The 23,095-nt window shown below is 46.8% G+C and overlaps 1 protein-coding gene and 1 non-coding gene across 2 annotated transcripts in view; both read left to right on the top strand.

The window, feature by feature from the left end:
- HEATR6 (HEAT repeat containing 6) overlaps positions 1-23,095 on the top strand; it is an 86,801-nt gene that overhangs the window by 49,475 nt on the left and 14,231 nt on the right. The window lies entirely within an intron of this gene.
- On the top strand, positions 21,533-21,637 carry LOC130036377 (small nucleolar RNA U13). Its single transcript, XR_008794408.1, has one exon. It is a non-coding gene; the product is annotated as a small nucleolar RNA U13 (small nucleolar RNA).

Below are 23,095 nucleotides of genomic sequence, written 5' to 3' on the forward strand. Positions count from 1 at the left end.
TTTATAACAAATAGTGATTATAAAGTAGTTATTTATTTTTTAAAAAAGGAAAAAATATAGAGAGGGGGTCAGAGCAATAGTGTGGTGGATAAGGCACTTGCCTTGCACATAGCCAACCTGGGTTTGATCTCTGGCAGAAGGTATGGTATTCCCCATACCTGCCAGAAGTTATCCCTGAGTGCATATCCAGGAGTAAGTTCTAAGTACTACCAGGTATGTCTCCAAAACAAAATGAACAAGCAAATTAGAAAAATAGAGACCTCAAGCTGAATTAACCCTAGGTATCAGGACCCTAGAATTTCTGAAAGGCCTCCAAACACTATTATCATATCCAGTACCCTCATCTGAGCAGTACCAGTTCATCTTGGGGGATGGCACCCACCAGTACACCCCAGACTCCAGGAGTCATCTGCCTTAGCTTATCTGATCTGTGCAGCATCCATTACTTGACAGTTTCATAGAAATCAACTCAGTTTTAAAAGCTTAAAAACACATGTTGAAACATAAACTTCAGTTCCCTTATGGAACCAGGGAGTGAGCACAGGGCCAGGCTTCATTCTTTGCCTTCTCAGGACCCAGGTTGAATCTCCAGCCCTACATGGCACATATTTCCCTGGCCCCCACCCAGGCCTTCCTGGTTTAGCCATGCAAGGCTGAGGTGGTCCTATCGGTCTCTGGTACCGCATCCTTGGACCCTGCATGGTTGGGGGAGTAGCCCAGGAATGGCCCCACTTCGATTTTTACTAACTCTAAATGTTAAAATTTACTAACACTTGCCATTAATAGTTGATTAAAAAATAAATGCAATAAAAACAAGGAATATCAGTGAATCGTAGACTGGTGAAACTGGGCTTCAGCCCTATTTGCTCTGAGCTTCCTAAAAAATGGGGTAGGGAGGTAGATGAGCCAAAGTCTGAGAAGTAGTGACTTGTACTCACCTAGCAATAGGCCCTTTAAGGGAGTCAGAAAAATCCCAAGATAATGGGGCTGGAGAGAGAGTACAGTGGGTAAGTCATTTGCTTGCGTGTGGATGGCCAGGGTTTGACTCCTGGTATCTCATATGGTTCCCTGATCCTGGCAGGAGTGATCCCTGAGCACTGCCAGGTATGGCCCCAAAACAAAAACAAAAAAAAATTCGAAGGTCATTGAAAGCAATTTTCTCATGAGATTTTTATTTGTTTTTCATTATTTGCCTGTGGCCCCCAAACTGCTGATGGTCCCCGACACTGGGGGACTGGGCCATTGGGGTTTCTTGGCCCTGGGTCAGTCTCCCTCCATCTCTGCAGGCACATGCCCAGCTGCTTATAAACTCAAGGACAGCTGTTTCTACCTCAGCCCTTTTCTATTCCTCTTAAGACTCCAAAAATCCTATCCTGGAGCAAGCAAGACTCTGGTGTTTCTAGGCAACGTTCCTGATATCGTCATCATTTAGCTGCGAAACTGTGAGGGGACTGTAAGACCATAAACTCTGATGCTAACTGTGATTGGGAACAAGCACATTCCCTAGAATGATATGCAAAAGATATGATACCCATGCTGAGGACAGGCACAGAAGAGGACCAGCTGAAGGAGCAGTCAACACACTGAATTCACCCACTACACAGATGAGAAAACTGAGGCCCCAAAGAAGGGCAGGCCTAAGGATCAGGTCCCCAAGTCTCTGTCTAATGTTTTCTCTCCATCTGACATTTGCTCAAAACCCAAGTCACCATCTGCTTCTGGCGTGACAGGTTGGCCTGCTTTGAGAACTTGTTTGGGGGATTTGAGCCAGGAACACAACTACGCTGAAGAACAATCCAACTCTACTGGGGGCAGGCCATCCTCTTCCACTGAGTATGCAGCTTCTGGAGGGACAGATGGACACAGAGCAGCGAGGGAGGAAGGAGACAGCCACCTAGCCAGTCAGATCTGCCCAGTCAATGCAGTGACAGATGTCACCACCGGATCACCCTCACGTCCCACATTGGCCCAATTTGGACACTTCCTCACTGCTGAATGAAGGGGTCTGTCTGCACAGGGTTCTCTTTGTACCCCTCCTTTTTTGAGGGGGACACATCTAATAGTATTCAGAAGCTCTGTCCTTCGTTGCTCTTGATGGTCCTTGGAGAACCATGGTTGCTGGGAGTTGGACCAGGGGTCAGCAGCGTGCAAGGCAAGCATGCACCCCTGCACTATTTCTCTGGCCCCTCTTATTAAGGCCCTTTAAATGTTAGGGACCTCCTGTGTCTCTCTTTTCACTGCTGTCAGCTGTGGCCTGGCTGGGGTCAGGGAGAAAACTTGGCCTATGAACTTCCACAGAAAGAAGGGACCTGCTTGGCATAGGTTGGTGTTTGAGCCCAGGCTCCTCCTGAGAGCTCAGGTCATTCCATCCTCTAGAAGGAACCTTTTGAGACAAACCCAGGGGTCAGTCCAAAGCTCAGGAGGCTGCAGTTCAATTTACAAAGCCCTTTTATAGCATGATTGCATAAGTAAATAGTGAACTTCCTATTTTGGGGCAAGGACCTCTTTGTTCTCAAGGCTACCACGTTCCAGGGCACCTCCCGGGGGCCTCCTTTCTTGTCTTTGTTTTGAAAAAAGCCAGAGCAGTTTTGACCCCTCCACCACAAACCTATGTGAGTGAGACATGGAAGATGCACCCAAGCCCTGGGTTGTACCTCTCTGCTCTGTTTTCAGCCCCCGTGTTGGGTGGAGAACGCTGGGGCCCGGCCTCCTGGCCCCTCATGGGAGGTGCCTGGACAGATGCTACATTACTTGGGTTTTCATGGATGTCCGCAGTGGTAATGATTAAGAGGAAACTTCCACCCGGCTCTCATATCTCACTTTCTCCCTCTGATCTGATTGGGAACACAGCTACAATGTGCCTTCCAATAAATAATCTTCCCAGAACCTGCAATACTGTGCCAAAGAGGTGAGGTAGCAGGAAGGAAATCCTATGAAATTGAATTTGGAACCACCCCTTCTTCCCATTCCCCCACTCTGCACCAGACACACCCCACCCCTACAAACACACAATCCCTACACACCGTACACCAACACATACACACACCCAACACACACACACGCCTACACAGCACACCCACACACCCACACTCACATACCCACACACCCCCCACACCCTCACCCCACATCAATACACACACACGCGCGCGCACACACACATACACACACACACCCTCCTTATTCAGCTTTGCAGCAGCCTTCCAACAACCCCAAAGCAAATACTTTTCAACCCAGTGGGTAGAAACAATAACCAGCAGAAAGTTATGTATAAATAAAAACTATCTGAATGGATACCTATGAGTTCTCTTTGCTGATAACCAAATAGTGAAATTGTTATTAAGGCCAAATTCCAGGCCTTGTTCTAATGTATGTAGGATTTAGAGGTGGGTCAAGGAAGACGGTTATTACCCACCTTAAGTCCCAATGTTTTGGGTTGCCTTGGACGAAAGAAAATCAAATCAGTGAGGAATGGTTGCCAATTGTTGTTGGGTGAAGGAACCCCCAAAAAAGAACAATAAAAGGTAAGATACCCCACCCCTTCTCTTGCCCTCACCTTCTCAGTCTCTACGAGAGATTGAAAAAGCAAATTCCAGAAATTCCAAGCATGAATACCTCCCCAGATAACACAGAGGTTGAAGAACACCCAACTTTTTAAAGTAAGCATTTTGATCTTCATGCAAACATGGAGTTAATCTTGGGACAGCTAAGCACAATTACACAGATGAATTCATTGTGTGAGATGGTCAGTGAGCGGAGAGAATGTCAGTGCCAGTTCAGAGTCCAGGCTCCGTAGGGGTCCCACCTGAATCTGCTGAGTTGAGCACATGGAAACCTCCGCGTGCACTCAGCCTTGACCGTCCTTTATAAGCTATTTCAGAGTTGCTCAGTGAGGTGGCTTCAGCAAGTGCAAATTGAATGTCCACAGCTGTACTTGCAGGGTTTTGATGGACATTGAGCTAAACGTAGACAAACATCTCTGAGTCTCTTAGATGGATTAAAGTTGCTCTGAAGATAATGGCATGTTTTTTCCTAATCCTTTATCTTTCCCATCTGCTGTCAAAGGTAGAGAGTACACAGGCATCAGAGTGAGCAAGATGGCAGCCAGCTTCAGCTCAGGGAGTCCCGGGGTGCTTCTTTCCTCAACTCTGGGTCTCCACTCCCATCGGTGGAAGAAGTTGGACCAGATGAGTCCATGCATCAGTTCTTTTTTATGGATTTGTAATCAGTTTACAACATGATGAAATTTCCCCGGCTTCACTTCTCCCCCCTCTATGTGAGTAGCTGTTGCCTCTGCCTCACCAAGTTCCAGAGCCCTTCACACACACCACAAAGGTCCTCTGCCTAGTCCTCCCACCTCCCCTCCCTCTCTCCTCAAGGACATCACCATGGTTTTCTGAGTCCGTTTTGTTGTCTGGTGCCAGTTTGCCAGCCTTATTTATATGCTGCGAGTGAGTGACACCATCTAATAATTCTTTTATTTCCTTCTTTATTTCATTCAGTATCAGGACCTTGGTTTCTATCCATTTTATCCCAAAGACTATGATTTCATCTTTTTTCAATGGTAGAATCATATTCCCTTGCATCTGTAGCATCTTCATACAATCACCTGATTTACCGGGTCAACACACTAATAGGTTGATCCATAATCACAATAATAGGTTCGAATGTGATTCTGCAGTTCACAGAAGGGTGCCAATTGTCTTTTTTTTTCTTTTTGGGTCACACCCTGCAATGCACAGGGGTTGCTCCTGGCTCTGCACTCAGGAATTACCCCTGGCAGTGCCCAGGGGATCATATGGGATGCTGGGAATTGAACCCGGGTCGGCCGCATGCAAGGCAAACGCCCTACCCACTGTGCTATTGCGTCAGCCCTGCCAATTGTCTTTTAAGTAGTATTTTCATGTTCTGAAATAGTTTCCTCTAATAGTATAATTTCTCCTTCCTTCCTTCCTTCCTTCCTTCCTTCCTTCCTTCCTTCATCTCTCTCTCTTTCTTTCTTTCTTTCTTTCTTTCTTTCTTTCTTGGGGTCTCCCTACTATTTTTCAGAGAGGTGGCACAATGGAACCAATTTGCCTTCCTGCCTCTGTCAACTTCTGAGGCTACAACTGAGTGGCGTTGGAAACTACATCAACAAGATTTCTGTCAGCGTGTGGAATCTCTTTCTTTCCAGTGCTGGGAGTGGAACCCAAAGGCTCACATATGCGAAGCTTGTGTTCTAGCTCTGAGCCACATCCCCAGTTGACAGGGAGATATTTTTACTGTGTAAATGTAAGTTTTTATGATGATAAAGTCTGATTGACCTACCCAACCCAAAGGCTCAGAGTCATGCTTGGAAAGACCTCCTCTAGACCTCCAGGCTTTGTTCTAAACACCTAGAGCAAAGAAAACTGTTTGGAACAGGAAAATTCTAACTCACATAGCAAATATACCTGGTGCTTAGTTCTCAAATTTCTCAAAGAAAATAATTTGGAACAGGAAAATTCTAACTCACATTGCGAATGTACCTGTGCTTAATTCTCAAATGGAATTACGTAATTCTATCATAAATAGAATCTATCAGTATTTATGATCATGAAACATTTGCCCCTAAGGAGCTCTGAGCCAGCCAGAAGACCCAGAGAGGTTAAGCAACTTGCTCTAGATCACACAGGAGAGACTTAGGCCCTCCCAGTCCAGCTGCCCGGTCTGGACTCCCGAATGTGCCCTTAGGAGTTAGAGTTTTCACCCTTTCAGTATGTCTTTCCATACTCACCCACAAATGAAAAGTTCTCAGGAGCTTTAAGATGTTTGTGTTGGCAGGGGATTGCCCTGCCACAGAGGCAGGGAGGGATGGGGGGATGGGGGTGGGGAGGATATTATCCATGGTGGTGGAAAATGGGCACTGGTGGAGGGAAGGGTATCTGATCATTGTATAATCAAAACCCAAGCACAAAAAATTGTAAATCTACAACTGTACCTCATGGTGTTTCACTAATAAAATAATAATAATAATAATAATAAAAAAGATGTTTGTGTTGGGTCTTGTTGACATTCATGAGTGAATATCTGATGAAAAGTTTGCTGTTGCCCAATCTGTAGGACAATTTCACAAAAGGACCACCTGCTCCTTGCCTCTAGGAGTCAGAACTCACGCACAAGGCATGAGCCCTCAATTGAAACGCACTCAGATTTGGAGGTCCTGGCCATGATGTAGCTGTTGGGGAGAGAGCACAGGGCCAGGAGTTCGGGAAGAGCCTTGTCACTGCGCCCTTGATCCCAGTCCCCGCCCTGGTTCCAGTCTCATCTCCTCATGAGAAACCAGTCCTGGCCATGTGGAGTAGAAAATGCAGCTTACCAATCTGAAAGTGGAGGCGCCACATGGGACTTGACAACCCCCAAACGTAAATCCATTCCAAACCTCAGGTTTGGAGGTCCCAGCCATGATGTAGCTTCAGGACTGGCCCAGCCTCTTTTCACCTGGTCCACTAAATGGATAGTCACCCACTTAGCCCAAAGCATCCTCACACCCTACTTTGCTGGTGAGCAACACGGTTTATTCGTTTTGTACATCAAGAGGTGACCCTGCCACTCCTGGGGTGCCCTTCCCAGTGGTCAAAGGAAGGATCTAGATGCTTAAGCCCTCTGACTTGGAGGACATGTGATGGGCCTTCTCTTCCCTAGGAAAGGGCTGCTATTTCTAGTTCCCCCATGAAATGAGAGTCTCCCCCCAACCCTCCCATTTGATGCACTTTTGGGGCTTTACTGGGCATTGGAGGCCCTTTGCTAGTCAGAGGCCACAATTACCCTAATGTCAGTGCTGAAAGGAAATAAGATCAAAAGAAGCATCCCTGGGCCTCAGAAGAACACAGCTCTGCTATGAACCCTAGCCAAGTCCAGAACTTATCAGCCGGAGTATGTCTGAATTACCATATGAAAGAAATCTCTTGGATCCTATTGAAAAAAGTTTCTCTTTTCAATTTAGATAAGAGAAACACCCAGTTCTTCAGAAACTACCTCTAAATTCCTCTCTAACTGACCAAGGGGTTTTCTGCCCCATAGAAGATGTAATTATCTTCTTGGATAAAGGAATTCTCCAGGTGTGAGGCCAGCCAAGACACCAGAATTTTCTGCGTGAGAGGAACACGGCAGTAGAGCCGCTCCAGATGGTGGTTCAAGTTCCAAGTCCTTTGCTCTTCAAGGGTGCTCTTGACAGCAGGAGGGGGGCCAGGAGCCAGCCTGCACCTCACTAACTGAGCCATCACTGAGTGGGAGATGGTGGGGGGGTCCTTCAAAGAGAGCTGCCCCTTTTCATAAGCCAGTGAAGGCGATGAGCATGCTCCAGGCCACTCCTGCTACAGAGAAATGGGTCTTTCCTCTGCTGCAAATATATCCACTCCCAGAAGCGCACAACAACAGCAGATGGAAGAAAAGTTGCCTCCTCCAACTTTCCTTCTTGCTTTTTCATTGCTTATTATGAAGATCTGGTTGTTTCTTTCTTTCTTTTAATTTTTATGAAGATGCCGCCGTGATTTACAAAGCTCTTCAGAATAGAGTGTTGGAGGCATGCAGTGTCCTAATACTATTCCTACCACCCATGGCCCCCTCCATCCACCAATGTTCCCATGCTCTCTCCCATCCCCCAGCACCCCCCAACACTTGGCAGGCATATAAACAAATTTATTTCTTATTATTTGCACCAACAAGACAACAAAATGGCACATAGAATTATCAGGAAATAAATAAAAGTCAATTTATGATGACTGAATGAAGAACAGGTTTTGTGCACACTCAGCTGCAGTACTCGCTGGTGCTCTCTCGCTGAGTGGCAGGGGTCACACAGGAAGAGATGCACACAGGTGGTGGTGCAGACAGCACTGTGGTAGGAACTGCACTCAGCAGGTGGTTCAGCACTGGGGATGCAACTCTGGGCTTCATGCCCTCAAAGCAGATGCTATGTCACTTCCCTCTTCTGCCACCCTCCTGTCAGGCTGAGAAGGCTGTATGGTGGGCAGTAACAGGTGACTTAAATAAAATAAACCCCTTGTCCGTGCACCAAGTAGGAAAGGCATGCCAGCCCAGCTCTGGTATCCAAAGCACGGTGTGAGAACAGTTTCCTAAGCCTGACCCAAGAGATTGTCATCCACCTTTCTGGGGTTGCCTTTTACCAGAGTCCTGGGTGAAAGCCTCAGAAAGTGTTGCAGTAGGGGCCCAGAGCGATAGCACAGCAGGTAGGGCATTTGCCCTGCATATGGCCGACCCAGGTTCAATCCCCAGATCCCACAGGGTCCTCTAAGCACCGCCAGAAGTAAGTTTTGAGTGCAAAACCAGGAGAAATCCCTGAGCATTGCTGGGTGTGACCCAAAAAGAAAAAAAAATAGACATAAAGAAATAAGGTCCAGGCTGGTTCCTCAGGGAAGTCTCTTGGGGGAAATAAGGCCTTAGCCTGGTCTGGGCAAAAATGATCTCAGCTTGGTCTTGGCAAAAGAGCGTGCTGGGTGAAGGAGTATGTGAACTAAAGCAGAGAGAGCAAAGACTTCCTAGGAGTGCCCGGAGTGGTGGGATGGGGCTGCTGGGTGGAAGTCAAATGACAAGAATTGGGTTCCTGGTAAAAACTCAAGCCTTGGGCACCCTGCACCATCCAACTAGAACCATTCCTGGTAGGCAGCTCACACTGATCAAGCAATCCACAGAGGAGTTTCTTGGCACCCTCATGTTGGGGGACGGGCCCACACCCCACATTGTGCAGGCTTTCTTCTGGCTCTGGTGGGGCTCAGGGGATAATACGGGATGCCAGGGTTTGGAACTAGGGTTGACCACGTGCAAGACAAATGCCTTCACCCCTGCACTATGTCTCTGGCCCTGGAGCCCGATTTTAAAGCCAGGCCTCAACTCAGGGTCTGACTCCAGTCAGGGCCCTGGAGGAAGTACTGCCAGGATTCCAAGACAGAAAGGCCCAGTTGAAGCATGCGTACTGCCCCAGCTGGAAACCAGAGACTGAAAAAAAAAAAAAAACAGGAAAATGCAGCCTCCAGCCGATGCGTCCCAGGTGGCAGGAAGGGTCTTATAGGATATAAAAGCCATGTCCGGAGCAGAAATGTGCATTCACGGGTTGTGTCCCCTAGGTGCTCAGAATGACAGGAAGGGGCAGTAAGGTTGTGGGTGATGGCCCCATGTGGGTGAAGGCAGAGCCTGAGGAGCAGCACTGTGCTGGAGGAGCAATCCACATGTGGGGTACTCACGCACCCCAGAGTCCCCTCGCCCTCAGCCCCTGCACTGTTCAGCCAGTGAGCCTGGACAGAAGCCCTTTTAAATGGACTTTGTTGAACTGCACTTTCCGTCTTTTTTTGGGGGGGATGGTCACACCCCGCAGCTCAGGAGCTACTCCTGGCTCTGCACTCAGGAATTACTCCTGGCGGTGCTTGGGGGACCATATGGGATGCTGGGAATCGAACCCAGGTTGGTAGAGTGCAAGACAAATGCCCTTCCTGCTGTACTCCAGCCCCTGACCTGGACTTTCCTAAGGAGCTTCACTGCCACCTCGCTGGTCACTGTTTTTAGGGGGTGGGGGCTATTTTTCGGCTCAGGGATCTCTCCTAGATGGACTCAGGAGACCCTATGGCATGCCCAGGGAGTGAGCCCAATCAAATGCATGGAGGACAAGTGCCCAACCCCCTGTGCTATCTCTCTGTCCCAAGGTGGCTGGTTTCTAAGGTCGATGGGCATATGCAGAGTGGAAGGGCAGTCCCCACACCTGCCTGTCCCCTATTTTGGAACCCAGAGTCTTGCAGGGCCACTGTGGCCCCGGAGCTCCCGCTCTGCCCAGCAGCCTGTGAGTGTGGCGTCTCCACACCCCAGTGCTGCCCCCACCAAGGACTGAACTATCTTGTCTGCTGTCGGGTTACAGATTAATCTTGGGACATCAGTGATTAACTTCTTTGAGCCACAGGAGCTGCTGAACCAAAACAGCCCCTTGGGGTGAAGGCGTCTCCCGTGTGGTGTGCAGAGAGGCTGCCTGCACCTCTCACCACTCAGGCCTGGTGCTGTGTCAGCAGGAGACAGGGGTGCGGGGGCAGGGGCACCCAGGCTCTGCCTAGGAAGCCTCACTGGGTTTCTTGAAGTGGACAGCACACAAGCCAGGCCTGGACTTGGTTTCCTGTGTTAATTTTCTCTTTCGGGGGGGTCAGAGTGGGTGTTCGGGGAGACTTGGGCCAGACCCCACTCTGTGCTCAGGGCTTACTCCTGGCTCTGCACTCAAGGATTACTCCTGGCAGGTTCCAGGGACCATATGGGGGGTTGGGGATGGAATCTAGGTTGGCCACATGCAAGGCAGACAGCCTCCCTGCTGTGCTACTGCTCCAACTCCATGGACTGTGGTTTTCTTTCATAAGTTTCTGTGGAAGGCAGGGTTGGGAAGTGGGAGAGGGGTTGGCAGATTCTGTGCGGGCAGATGTTGCCTGGGTTGGATGGGGAAGACTTTGGAACCCGCTTGGGGGTCGTGGCTGAGAGCACAGGCTGATTGAGGGGTGATGAGGCCCGGGAGATGCTCAGGTCCAGCTTTCTGATTCTAGAGGGCTGAGAAAGGGTTTGAGGCTCCCAGGCTCACCCTGCCTGGCCACAGGGCAAATGCCACTGCTGCCTTCACTGCATCAGGGAAAAGTTCTTTCCTTCACAGCAAATCAGTGACTCTGGAGAAAAGACAAGAGACCAGTCCCACTTTGGCCCTTTGAAGGCCTCAAAGCTAAAGTTCTCTGAATAACCCCGGCTGTTTTGCTCTTACTTCTTCATCCCAGGTTCCTCACAGCAACTTAAAAATGAAGCCTTTACTCACCTCTGTGGCCCTTGCCCCAAAACTCATGACCCTCATCTAACTGTGGGAAAAACATCAACTCCTCAACTGAAGGAGTTCTCCAAAGAATACGACAGAACTCCTCAAAAATGCCCAGGTCAGCCTGAGCCTGTTCGACCCCAGGCACCACTTATGGTCTCCTGAGCACTACCAGGAATTATCCCTGAGGAGGATTGTGCCCTGAGCACTGCTAGGTGTGGCCCCCAAACCAAACCCAAACTGCCCCAGTGATCTGAACAAGAACAGCTCAGGAAACCAAGAGAGGAAATGTGCATGCTATGGGATCTGGAAGGGTCCTAGAGCCAGAAGGGGCCATTGGGAGGGACTGGGGCGTCACAGTTGAGAGTTGAGTCTGGACAGCAGTGAGGTCACAATGCTGGGCCCTCAGCTAGACCATATAGACCCCAGGACATGAGGGGGGAGCCAGGGGATAATGGAACTGCACATGACCCTTGTGATGTTTCCACATAAGTCAAACTATTTCAAACGGAAGCATTTGTTGAAAACGTTTTGAAGTCTTGTCTTCCAACATTTTACATCGAGAGCAGAAACGTTAGTGCAATTACAACTCTGTTACCTCAACTGCAATGAGATTAAATTAAAAACATTAAATGGTGACTTTCTATTGACCCAAGACTGGGCCCTCTATCAGAGATGGAAGAGAGAAGGCATGGAACACGAGCTTTTTCTGGGAATGAGAGCAGGGAATGTGCAGGAGGTAGTGTAGGCTGGAGGCAGCTGCTCATGGGGCCCGGGGCAGAGGAAGATCCTGGAGGGGTTCCCTGAGGAGGTGACATTTCAGCATGGAGGTCCTTGATGGGTGAATAAACTGATTCTGAAATTTAGTTAGTATGCCTCTACCACTTCCTTCAAAAAAAGTTGTTGGTTTTCTTCTTTCTCCTTCCAAGGAGGTCCCCATAGATTCTTAGGCCTGTTAATGACTTCACCAAAACTCCAAGAAGGTTCCTGGGGTGACTCATCCCCTCAACTGGAAGTACCATTAAAAATATTTTTACATAGAATTTTTTATTTCTTGATTGAACCAGAAGGAAATGAATATTTCTTTTAAAATCTGGTTCAAGGGCCTCAGAGTACTCAGCAGCTATGATGGAGAAACTGAGTGTCATTGGCAGTGAAGGGCCTTGGCAGAGTGCTGGCCATTCTGCACATGAGGGGACAGAAATTTCCAGAGCTATGCAATGTAGAATTGGCAGAAATTCAGCACCCAAAAAATGAAGGGAACAACCTCCCAGCCTCTCTGGTACTGTGTCACCTCAGGAAACCCTGAGCCTCAGTTTCCCATGTGTGTTAAGGGGCTAGAGTACCTGATCTCAAAGTTGCTATAAGATGAAAAAGACAGATTGATAAAGAATCTGGATAGACCTTCTGGCTACAGATATGATCTTTTTCATGATTATAGTGAACTACAGATATGAACTACAAATATGATCTTTTTCATGATTATAGTGATGTCTAGAATTACAGAGCCAGTTTATCAATTTGGAGGGTATTTGTAAACAAATTTCCATTACCTCAGTTTATTCTACACCCTATTGAAAGATCGAACTCCGGTTGGCCATGTTGGCCGCGTGCAAGACAGACACCCTACCCGCTGTGCTATAGCACAGCGGGTAGGGCATTCGCCTTACAAGCGGCCAACATGGCCCACCCAAGTTCGATTCCTCCGCCCCTCTCGGAGAGCCCGGCAAGCTACCGAGAGTATTTGATATGCCAGACACAGTAACAACAAAGTCTCCAATGGAGACGTTACTGGGCCTGCTCGAGCAAATCGATGATCAACGGGAGGGCCTTTACCTTTACCTTTACCTATTGAAAGAACAATCTAAATCTGGGCTTTGATCCAGACCCCACTGTAGGTGAGGTTTCTCTACCCTTCCATAATGAATATGTTACGGGTTGGAGGCGGAGGGAAAAATCACAGACCACAGAAATAGAATGGGGCATCAGGATGTAACTCTGTCATTTACCTTTGCTAGGAAAATAAAGCAAAATTTAAAAAAGAAACTATTGACCATCATGGATATTCTGGGATGAGGTTTCATTCCCTAACTAGCTCAAACTTCGATGTGAAATCTGACTTCAGTGTTTGCTTCTTATTAAATGTTCAGTGTGGTATAACGCACATTTGGAAATAACACCTTTTATTTTTCTTTGAGGTTCAGGGGAGCCATACCTGGCAATGCTCGGGGGTCATTCCTGGTTCTGCACTCTGGAATTATTCCTGGCAGTGAGCAGGGAACCAAATCAGATGCTGGGTATCAAAACCTGGTTGACGGCATACAGGCAAACGCCCTCCCCACTGAAGTATTGCTCCAGACCCATAGAAATAATACCTTTTAAACACATAAGCCTTACTATATTTAAGCAGAAGAAAAAGGAATGAGGCAGGAGGGAGAGGACAGAGGAGAAGGAAGGACTACCTGGCTCTGATTTTTTTGTTTCGTGGTTTTGCATTGCCAGGGATTGAACTCAGGGCCCACACTTGCAGAGCAACTGTTCTCCTGAGCCACATCCCTGGCCCTGGCATTGATATTTTTAAGACACCCCAAGTGATCCCATTAGATGGTGCCAATACCTCAAGATACTTTAACTCCAAGGCTCTTCTGCAAAATAAGACAGAAAATATTTGTTTCTGCCTCCCTATAGGTCCAGCTGAGTTTTATTTATATTTATTGTATTTGATATATATAGCTTTCATGTGCTTATTGAAAAGCAATTGCTCAAAACATCCACGACACGCCCTCATGTGCCTTGCTGGGAACCACCACGGTCCCATCATGGAGGTATTAGCATTACTGTGTTAATGGGGCGGAGGGCAGGATCTCCGCCTGGTGAGGATTCTCAACACTGGAGGACTTTAAAGGGGTTATGGATATTCACTATACACTCTTTGTCTCTATAAGCTCTTTGTCTTCTCACAGATAAAAATAAGTATTTTAAAAATAATTTTTAAAAGTTCAATCAAAGCTGTTTCTTTCCTACTAACCCTTGCGGTAACGTTTCTAGATGCTTGGTTCACTCTGGCTCTGTAACCACTAGAGGGCGCACATGACAAAACTTTAGCGTTGAAGAGGAACCCGGTCACCGCAATATCACAAGGGGGTGATTTCCAAGGGAAGGTGGAGGGATGGGCACTCGATCATTGTATGATTGAAACCCAAGCACAAAAATTTGTAAGTCTACAACTGTACCTCATAGTGTTTCGCTAATAAAAATTAAAAAAAAGAAATAGAATCCTCGCAATCAAATTTAAAGTTCTGACACACTATTGTTGCATGAAATAGGCTTACAATTTCTCTTCCATTTGTCTTAAATTCAAATTTAACTGAGTGTCCTGTCCTGTGTTTTACCTGGCAACCTTCATAGATGGATCTTTGGGGAATAAGTAGGTATCCCAATAGTATAATGCCTTGCAGCAATTTTTATTTGTCTTCTTCTGTCTTGTGTGTTGTTTCTGGACCACATCAGGTGGTGTAAAGTAGTCTCTGCTCAATGCTTATGTATGCTCTGGGGTCTGGCAGTGCTCAGGAGTCACTCCTTGTGGTGCTCAGGAAACTATGTTGTGAGGTGCTAGGGATCAAACCTGGGAATCCTGCATGCAAAACACTCGTTCCAGCCCATTGAACTATCTCCATAACTCTACAGCATTTTATTTTTTTATTTTTTTGCTTTTGGGGTCACACTCAGCGATGCTCAGGGGTTATTTCTGGCTCTGCACTCAGGAATTACTCCTGGCGGTGCTTGGGGGACCATGTGGGATGCCGGGGATCAAACCCAGGTCGGACGCATGCAAGGCAAACGCCTACCCGCTGTGCTATCGCTCCGGCCCAATAACTCTACAGCGTTTTAAAGTACTAGAATGTTTTGGTGGCATGGTGGAAGGAATAAAAAAAAAACCTCAAAGTCACAACACAACCACAACTGTGGTATGGCAATACCTTTAGAGTACAAATCCCCCAAAAGTTAACCCTCTACTGCCTGGGTTTTCCTCTGTTTTTGTATGCATGAGTCCAATGGTTCCTGTCTAAATTATATTTTTTATAATTGGCAGAGTTCTGGAATATTACAGAAATATCATTTTGCTTCCTTTGGCAATACAACTATTTAACTATATGGCTATAGTTATATAGTTACTATATAACTCCTAGCTCCTATGGGCCAGAGAGATACTGCAGAGGTTGAGGTGCTTGGCTTCTACACAACCAACTCATACTCAGTTCCTGTCACTGGATACAGTCCCCCAAGCACCACCAGGAATGATCCCTGAGCATCAAGCCTGGAGTAGTTCCAGAGCACTGCAGTGTGTGGCCCAAAACCCTCCCTCTCCCAAAGCTAGTACTATGTTCAATTAGAGAATGAGAGAGTCATTTGTCAGGGAAGTTTTACACATTAAACAGAATTTTGTAACAAATATAAGGGTTGATGCTAGATATTGTGCCCAGAGCTGGCATCCCTCAGTGAGCTTCCAGTTCCAAGCCTCGTGAAAAAGAAAACTTTACCTGCATTCTTAACCCATCTCCTGGCTTGACCAATGCTCACCACAGGAAGGAACGATCCTGAGAGGAGAGAAGGCCAATCTGGAACTCAGGACACTGTATCCTGAATCAGTGTCAGTGCCACATCAGGAAGATGGGTTGTTCCAGTTTTGCAGTCCAAGCTGGGGCCAAACTGGTCTCCCTGCATGACAACTGTGTCCCTCAAGAGAAGGAAAGGACATGGCTATGCTCAGGGTTTGTAAAAGGCTGGTCATCGGGGCTACAAACGTTCTTAGTCATGTGTGAGAGCCAGGGAAGTTGGCTCTAGTACCTGAGTCCTCTCCCCTGAGTCGGAGGGGCATGTCAGGCCAACAACTGTCTCAGACCCACTGTCCACAGCCTGCTTATTTGTCCTGATAACTGATTGCTTGCAAGAGAAAAAAAAAACAGGGAAGAGCATGTGGGTCTTGGAGGCCATTCCCAACTCTGTCCTAGACCCCGGGGATATGGAGCGACATAACTTTCTCATTTCTAAAAACCCAGTCAAAGCACAACAGCCTGTAGAAACATTTCTACTAAATGTACAAAAAGAATCGGTTCAGCTGGAAGAGAGGGACCATCTGAGAGGCAAACGTCACTGCCTGGTGAATTTCAGAGCTTCAAGGAGCTTAGAGAAGAATATGAGATATTAGACATGCAGAATAAATACACGATCCTTTAAATTCTTCCCAGAGACCCCTCATTAACACTTCCACAGCCAGGAAAATGTAGAGTCTAATGTTAAAAAGAGAAGGTGTGGGAGAGAGAGCGAGAATGCACAAGCCTGGTAAAAATGGGACAGGATCTGGAAATACTTGCTCCTGAGAGAGACTGAATTCCTCAGGATGGGTAAGCATAACGGTCTAAGAGAGGAACCTGGGCACTCCATCCTGGGAAGGGAGGGCAGGACCCAAGATTGACTGAAGTGAGTCATCCTTCCTCCCCTGCCGAGCCGTTCCCATTCCCAGGAACTCTGCCCAGCGGCGTGAATACACTCACATACCTTGCTGGGCTCCTTTCATGTGCCAAGTGCTACAGATAAAAATTCTAATCTGTTGAGTGAGTAAGGAAGCAGAGACCCAGAGTCCCCAAGATGACAGGCCTTGGGCTGTATTTCAACCTGTCTGGACACAGAGAAGTCACAGTGGAAACCGCAGCGAGGGCGAAAACACAGCCTCTGCTGTCCGGAGATAATGACCTAGTGAGGAAGAGCTCAATGATGGAATGGCGTGAGGCTGGGTGTGGAGGTGAGTGATGTGGAAATCAGGAGACTGGCCCAATGGGACGGGAGTTTGTGTTGGACAAGAAGGATCAAGGAAGGTGTCCCCAAGGTAATGGGGTCTGCTCATTCAGACCTTGGGTCTGAAAGGATCTTCCAGGGAAAGGAAAGAAGGCTGTCCTTGTGGAAAGAGAACAGCTGATACAGAGTCTCCAGAACAACCAAGAGCATCCAAAAGTATGAATAGAGAATGAAGCCTGAAGCAAAGTCACTGAGGAGGTGAGGAGTGGAAAGAGGTTGGTGTCAGAGGATCCTTTTATCACAGTGAAAGTTGAGTTATATTTATTTATTTTTGATGTTGGAGGTTCCCTCTCGGAGAGCCTGGCAAGCTACCGAGAGTATCTCGCCCACACATCAAAGCCTGGCAAGCTACTCGTAACGTATTCGATATGCCAAACACAGTAACAAGTCTCACAATGGAGATGTTACTGGGCCCGCTCGAGCAAATTGATGAACAACAGGAGGACAGTGACAGTAACAGTTGGGGGGGTCACCCTAGGTTTATGTGAGGTATGTACTATACTGCTGAGTCACAGGCTCTAAATTTTATTCTGATGCCTAAGGTGTGAAGCCCTGAAGCCCATCGATACAGTGCAGGCTCCACCTCATTCCCCCCGCCCCCGCCCCCGTCCCCTACAGCACTGCAAGGTGTGGCACTGGTGGTCCCTGAACACCACCCAGAGCCCTCCCTCCAAAGCACAAAGCAACAATATTATTGAAGCAACAATACGCTCACTGTCTTAGTTGGCTCAGACTTTTGTAACAGACCAAGACTGGGCAACTTGTAAGAGACAGGAATGAGTTGCCATAGTCTGGCATCTGGGAAGTCCCAATCTAAGCACAGATTGGGTGCCAGCTGAGCATCTGATTTCTGGTTCAGAGACTTCACCTTCCCACTAGACCGTCTCGTGTGAGGAGGGGTACCAGATCTCTCCGTCTCTTCAAGACTCATAGCCATCATGGAGACTCGGTCACAGCCAATTAACAGAGCCTGCGTGAGGGTAGCCAAAAGGTGGCAATAACCCAAATGTTCATCTACAGATAAAAAAAACAAATGAAAGGTGGTCTGTACATGCAATCGAATAGTATTCAGCTTTCAAAAAAGAATGAAAATTTGACATACACTATGGTACAAATGAACCTTGAAGCATACTAAATGTAATAAGCAAGACACCAAAATACAAATATTGTTATGAAAAATGAATCTTTTTTATATCTCTGCAATTTTATTTATGTTAAAAACAAGTGGCCAGCCAATTTCTAGACTCTCTGTTCTCTAGTCTGTTTGTCTATCCTGGGGTCAAACTATGACGCTGTCTTAATTATTCTAGCTTTACAATAAAAGGCATGTTACATGAAATTGTGATCCTTTCAGCTCTGTCCAATTTCAACATTATCTTGACCTTTTTGCATTTTCATATATCATTTATTTTCTCTCTCTCTCTTTTTTCTTGGTGGGGAGAGGCACACCCTGTAGTGTTCAGGGCTTACTTCTGGTTCTCAGGGACCCTTCTGGCAGGCTCAGGAGACCTTATATGATGCTGGGGATCAAACCAGGTATGTAGATAAGTGCCTGACCCCCCATACCATCTCTCAGAACAGGATTCTGAGATCACATTGAACCTATTGATGAATTTTAGAAGAATAACAGTCCCTTAATTGGGAACTATCATTATTCCCTTTCAAGATGGGAAAACTGAGTTTTAGTTTGAAAAACTCGCGGAAGGTGACATGGCCAGGATCTCAACTTCGCGGGGCACTCTTCTGCGTCTGAGTGCGTCTGACTGAGGCCACCTACTCCATCATCACATGGTTGTTAAGTTTCTGTCTACTGGGATAGAAATCAAGACCCTCTGGTTTGATTCTTCTTCGCTCCTCCTTAGGATCCAGAACTATGAAACTGTTCAATAAAGGTTCCTTAGGTGTTCTGTGAAAGGAAGGAACAAGTAACAAAGTGAATTGCTAGCTTCTCACAACAGAGTCAGGTGCTGACTGCATATTGGCTTCTTTGACACAAATAAATCTTAGAAAAAAAACAAAATGTTTCTGTTAAGAGGAAGACACAATAGAATGGACACACCAGTGAGTAGCCAACTTTCGGTGGTACTTCTGACAAGCAGAAGAGGACAAACAAAATAAAATAAAACTAACATCAATTAAGACAAAGCTGGCATAAGAACTACAGTTCCTTTAGATTGGCCATACAAACAGTCTAACTAGATGTAAGGGGAGATCCTTAGCTCTTCACTGGACAGCATCCGCCTATCCCAGCAACATTCTACTTGACTGGAATTACCTCTCCTTCAACTAGTGTACTCTGGTAGGTTCCACCTAACCCGGCTAGGGAGAAGGTGTGAAACCCAGATATGGCCAATCTGATATTCTCTCTGAAGATTGGAACTTGGAACAGGAAGCAGAGGTTGGCTGCAACCCAATCCACTCCGATCAGCATAGACCTGGTTTTCCCAACAAAGAGCTCCGGTCTCCCACCAGTTGCCTGTCACCCCAGTAGCCTTCCAGTAGATTTCTTTTCTGCTTTGTTTAGTGTAAGTGGTGACCAAAGACTCCTAACTGACAAGGAAGCTAATATAAGAAGTGGAATATTGCAAGGCTAAGCAGAGATATTGGGTTGGGTTAAAGGGAAGAACTGATAGGAGAATTTAGAAACTCTTCACGTGTTGTGGGAAACATCTGGTTAAACTATTGCTTGTTAAACCATGAGTTCCACAGGCTGGGGAGATAGCACAGTGGGCAGAGCACTTGCCTTGTGTGTGACCAACTTGGGTTCAACCCCTGGCACTCCATTGCCAGGAGTAATGAACACAGAGCCAGGAGAAAGTCCTGAGCACTATTGGGTGTGGTCCAAAGCAAAACAAAGCAAAAGCAAATAAAATAAAATAGATCCTAGAACAAGGCAAACATGTGGCTTTGATGTTAAAAGATACTGTAGTGGGTACAGGATGGCTCAGTGGCAAAAGCACCTGCTTTGTGAACTTAAAACTACAAGTCTGAACCCTGCTTCCACCCACAGAGACTGTCGTCCTGACAGTTCTTCTCTCTAAGACCTCCCCTGGCACTGCCATAGTGTGTGAGCACCACAAAAAAGAGCCTGCAGCTTCCTGTGAGCACTTTAGATGTGTGAGCACTGTAACCAAGTGTCTCCTGGTGAGGACTACCTCCAGGATGTGCAAGAACCTCCTGAATAAATGATGGAACTCCTCTTCACACACACACACACACACACACACACACACACACACACTATTACCACAGTGTGCAGCCCCCAGCAAGCATCATGTGTGTATGTGTGTGTGTGTGTGTGTGTGTGTGTCTGTGTGTGTGTGTGACCCACGTCATCAGAGCAACGGCAGAAAAGGGAAGGGGAGGAGAAAATGTATTATTTTAAGTTGTGGTACAAGTTTTTTTTTTTAATTCAGAGTGTGTTTATACTTCCTTCGTAACATATTCCAAGAAAGAGGGATTAGATGAAACTTGACTGCTCTAACAAAGGGACTCTCCTTCACTGCTGGTGGGAATGCCGACTGGTTCAGCCCTTTTGGAAAACAGTATGGACGATTCTCAAAAAACTAGAAATTGAGCTCCCATTTGACCCAGCAATAATACTACTGGGAATATATCCCGGTGAGGCAAAAAAGTACAGTTGAAATGACATTTGCACTTGTATGTTCATTGCTGCACTATTCACAATAGCCAAAATCTGGGGAAAAAACCGAGTTCCCAAGAACAGATGACTTGGGTTAAAGAAACTTTGGTACATCTACACAATGGAGTACTATGTAGCTGTTAGAAAAGATGAAGTCATGAAATTTACAGACAAGTGGTACTACATGGAAAGTATCATGCTAAGCGAAATGAGTCAGAAAGAGAGGGACAGACAGAAAGATTGCATTCATCTGGGGAATATAAAGTAACAAATTGGGAGACTAACACCCAAGAATAGCCGAGATAAGTACCAGGAGGTTCACTCCATGGCTTGGAGGCCAGCCGCACATGCTGAGGGAGAAGGCAGCTCAGACAGAGAGGGGAGCACCAAGTAAAGGGTGTTGGGAGGACCCTCCCAGGATGAGAGATGCATGCTGAAAATAGACTATAGACCGAACATGATAGCCACTCAATGCCTCTTTTGTAAACCACAGCACCCAAAAGGAGAGAGAGAACAAAAGGGAATGCCCTGCTACAGGGGTGGGGTGGGATGGGGAGTGGGGGCAGGTGGGAGGGATGCTGGGATCATTGGAGGTGGGAATGGGCACCGGTAGAGGGATGGGTACTCAATCATTGTATAACTGAAACCCAAGCACAAAAATTTTTAGGGTCAACAACTGTACCACATGGAGTTTCACTAATAAAAATAAATAAATAAATAAATAAAAGATAGGTAGAAAAAAAAACTTGACTGCTCTGAAGACAAGAGCAGGAAGAAAATACACATTTGCAAAGTGCTGCCCTTTTTGCTAACAGTCTATAGTTTCAATTGTCTGGGAGTTGAGGTAAAGACTATTCTTTACCCTCAAAGGCAGCAGAAGGTAGGTGGAAGCACAAGAAATAAGACGAGAGCTGGGAGAGATCCTGCAAAAGCACCTCTAGTTACACCTTAACAAAGGAGTCAGTGCTCCCATTGGGTAGATACAGCAGTGTGTAGCCCCGAGAAGCTTGGAGCAGAGGTGAAAGGACAGAGCAGAGGTGAGAGCAGGACAGAGCAGAGGGAGATCAGAGAGCACACAACAGAGGTGAGGGCAGGACACAGCCCTGAGTCTCACAGAGCAGAGGTTAGAGTCCCCTAGGACTTGAGGGCCTAGGGATTTGAATCCCTTCTCTGCCACTAAGGAGCAAATTTATGCTCCACAATTTCTTTGTTTCAAAAAAATTTTTAGGATCTTTTTCTGGTTCATAAACATGATGATTGGGTGACATGATGGTTTGTGTGACACATGCCTCTCTTAAATCTTGTTACATACTTGGCACATTACTCATCTGACGTGAACTTAGAATTTAAAAAAAAATGATTATTATTTTTATATTTTTATTTTATTTTATTTGCTTTTTGGGTCACACCCGGCAATGCACAGGGGTTATTCCTGGCTCTGCACTCAGGAATCATTCTTGGCGGTGCTCAGGGGACCATATGGGATGCTGGGAATCCAACCCAGGTCGGCCGCATGCAAGGCAAACACCCTACCTGCTGTGCTACCGCTCCAGCCCCTGATTATTATTTTTAATTATCATTTTTTGGGTAGTCATAAGACCACATTTGGTGATACTAAGAAGTTCTGCACTCAGGAATTACTCTGGGCAGTGCACAGGGGACCAAATGGCATGCCAGGGGTTGGATCTGGGTCAGCCATGTGCAAGGCAAATCACCTACCCTCTATATATGGCTCTAAGATCTGTTTCACAATTGCTTTGGATCAAGTTGGTAACAATTCTTGTCTCTGAGGGTTGCTCTGGGGATCAGGGAGCCAACACACAACCCCTTTGGAATAATGTCTGTTCACAGTATGCTGTCAGCACATGTCACTACTGCCTGCGATTTCTGATGTTACAGTGAGGAAGAGGGAGTCTTGTGAGTCAACCGCACCAGACCTGTTGTTTCAAATTATGCTCAGTCAAGGCCAAGACAGTAACATGAGCTGAGGGCCAAGGGACTGGGCAGAGCTCGGGGCTGTTTCAGGCAGTGGTTCCTGGGGATTCTGGCGGTGGTGCCGTGACTCTAGCTCTGCTTTCCTGCTCTCCATGCTGTAGGCCAGAAGCAAAGACAACTGAGTCAGCCACTTTACAGACTTTTTCTTTTTTTGGCAAAATAGAAAACCTCAAAACCTGGTCCCCAAGTGGTCTGCAGTGACCATCCAAGTCAAATTTCAGGAAGAGGCACTGAAGAAATGCCACCACAGAGACCTCGCCCCACCCCCCCAAGCCAGCCACAGGGCACATGGAACCTGCAGGACCATCCACAGAGAGACATCCCCAAGGGGACCCACAGCATTCACAGAGGGCAAAGGACAGAGGGCAATGGGGAGCCTTTAAGGGGCAGTGCTGGAGAAATGTGGCCTTCTTGCCTGTCCACACAGAGCAGGACGCCCCTGAGTGCTAGGAGGATGTAACATGGCCAGGAGGAGTGGCTGATTCTTCTTTCCTTCACCCAGCAAGGGTTTGAACAACAGCTACTTAGCCCACTCTCTCTCCATTCCTGTTTACGGAGTGCATCAGTAGGAATTAAGGTTCTCCTTAAATCTCTGGACCACATGGGACCAGTAAGATCATATATGGACCACCAGCACACCAAACAGGATAAAATTTTGCCTTAGCTCTTTGGGAAGATGTGAGCAACACTTATATTGAGAGTATTTATTTCTCTTTATAGCAACTATAGCAACTGGTATGACCCTGGTGACTCTCAAGGGCCACCAGAGCCATACCAGCAATACCTGGGGGGCATGC

This window comes from Sorex fumeus, unplaced genomic scaffold, assembly GCF_029834395.1.
Source record: "Sorex fumeus unplaced genomic scaffold, SorFum_2.1 ptg000063l, whole genome shotgun sequence".
NCBI classification, from domain to species: Eukaryota; Metazoa; Chordata; class Mammalia; order Eulipotyphla; family Soricidae; genus Sorex; species Sorex fumeus.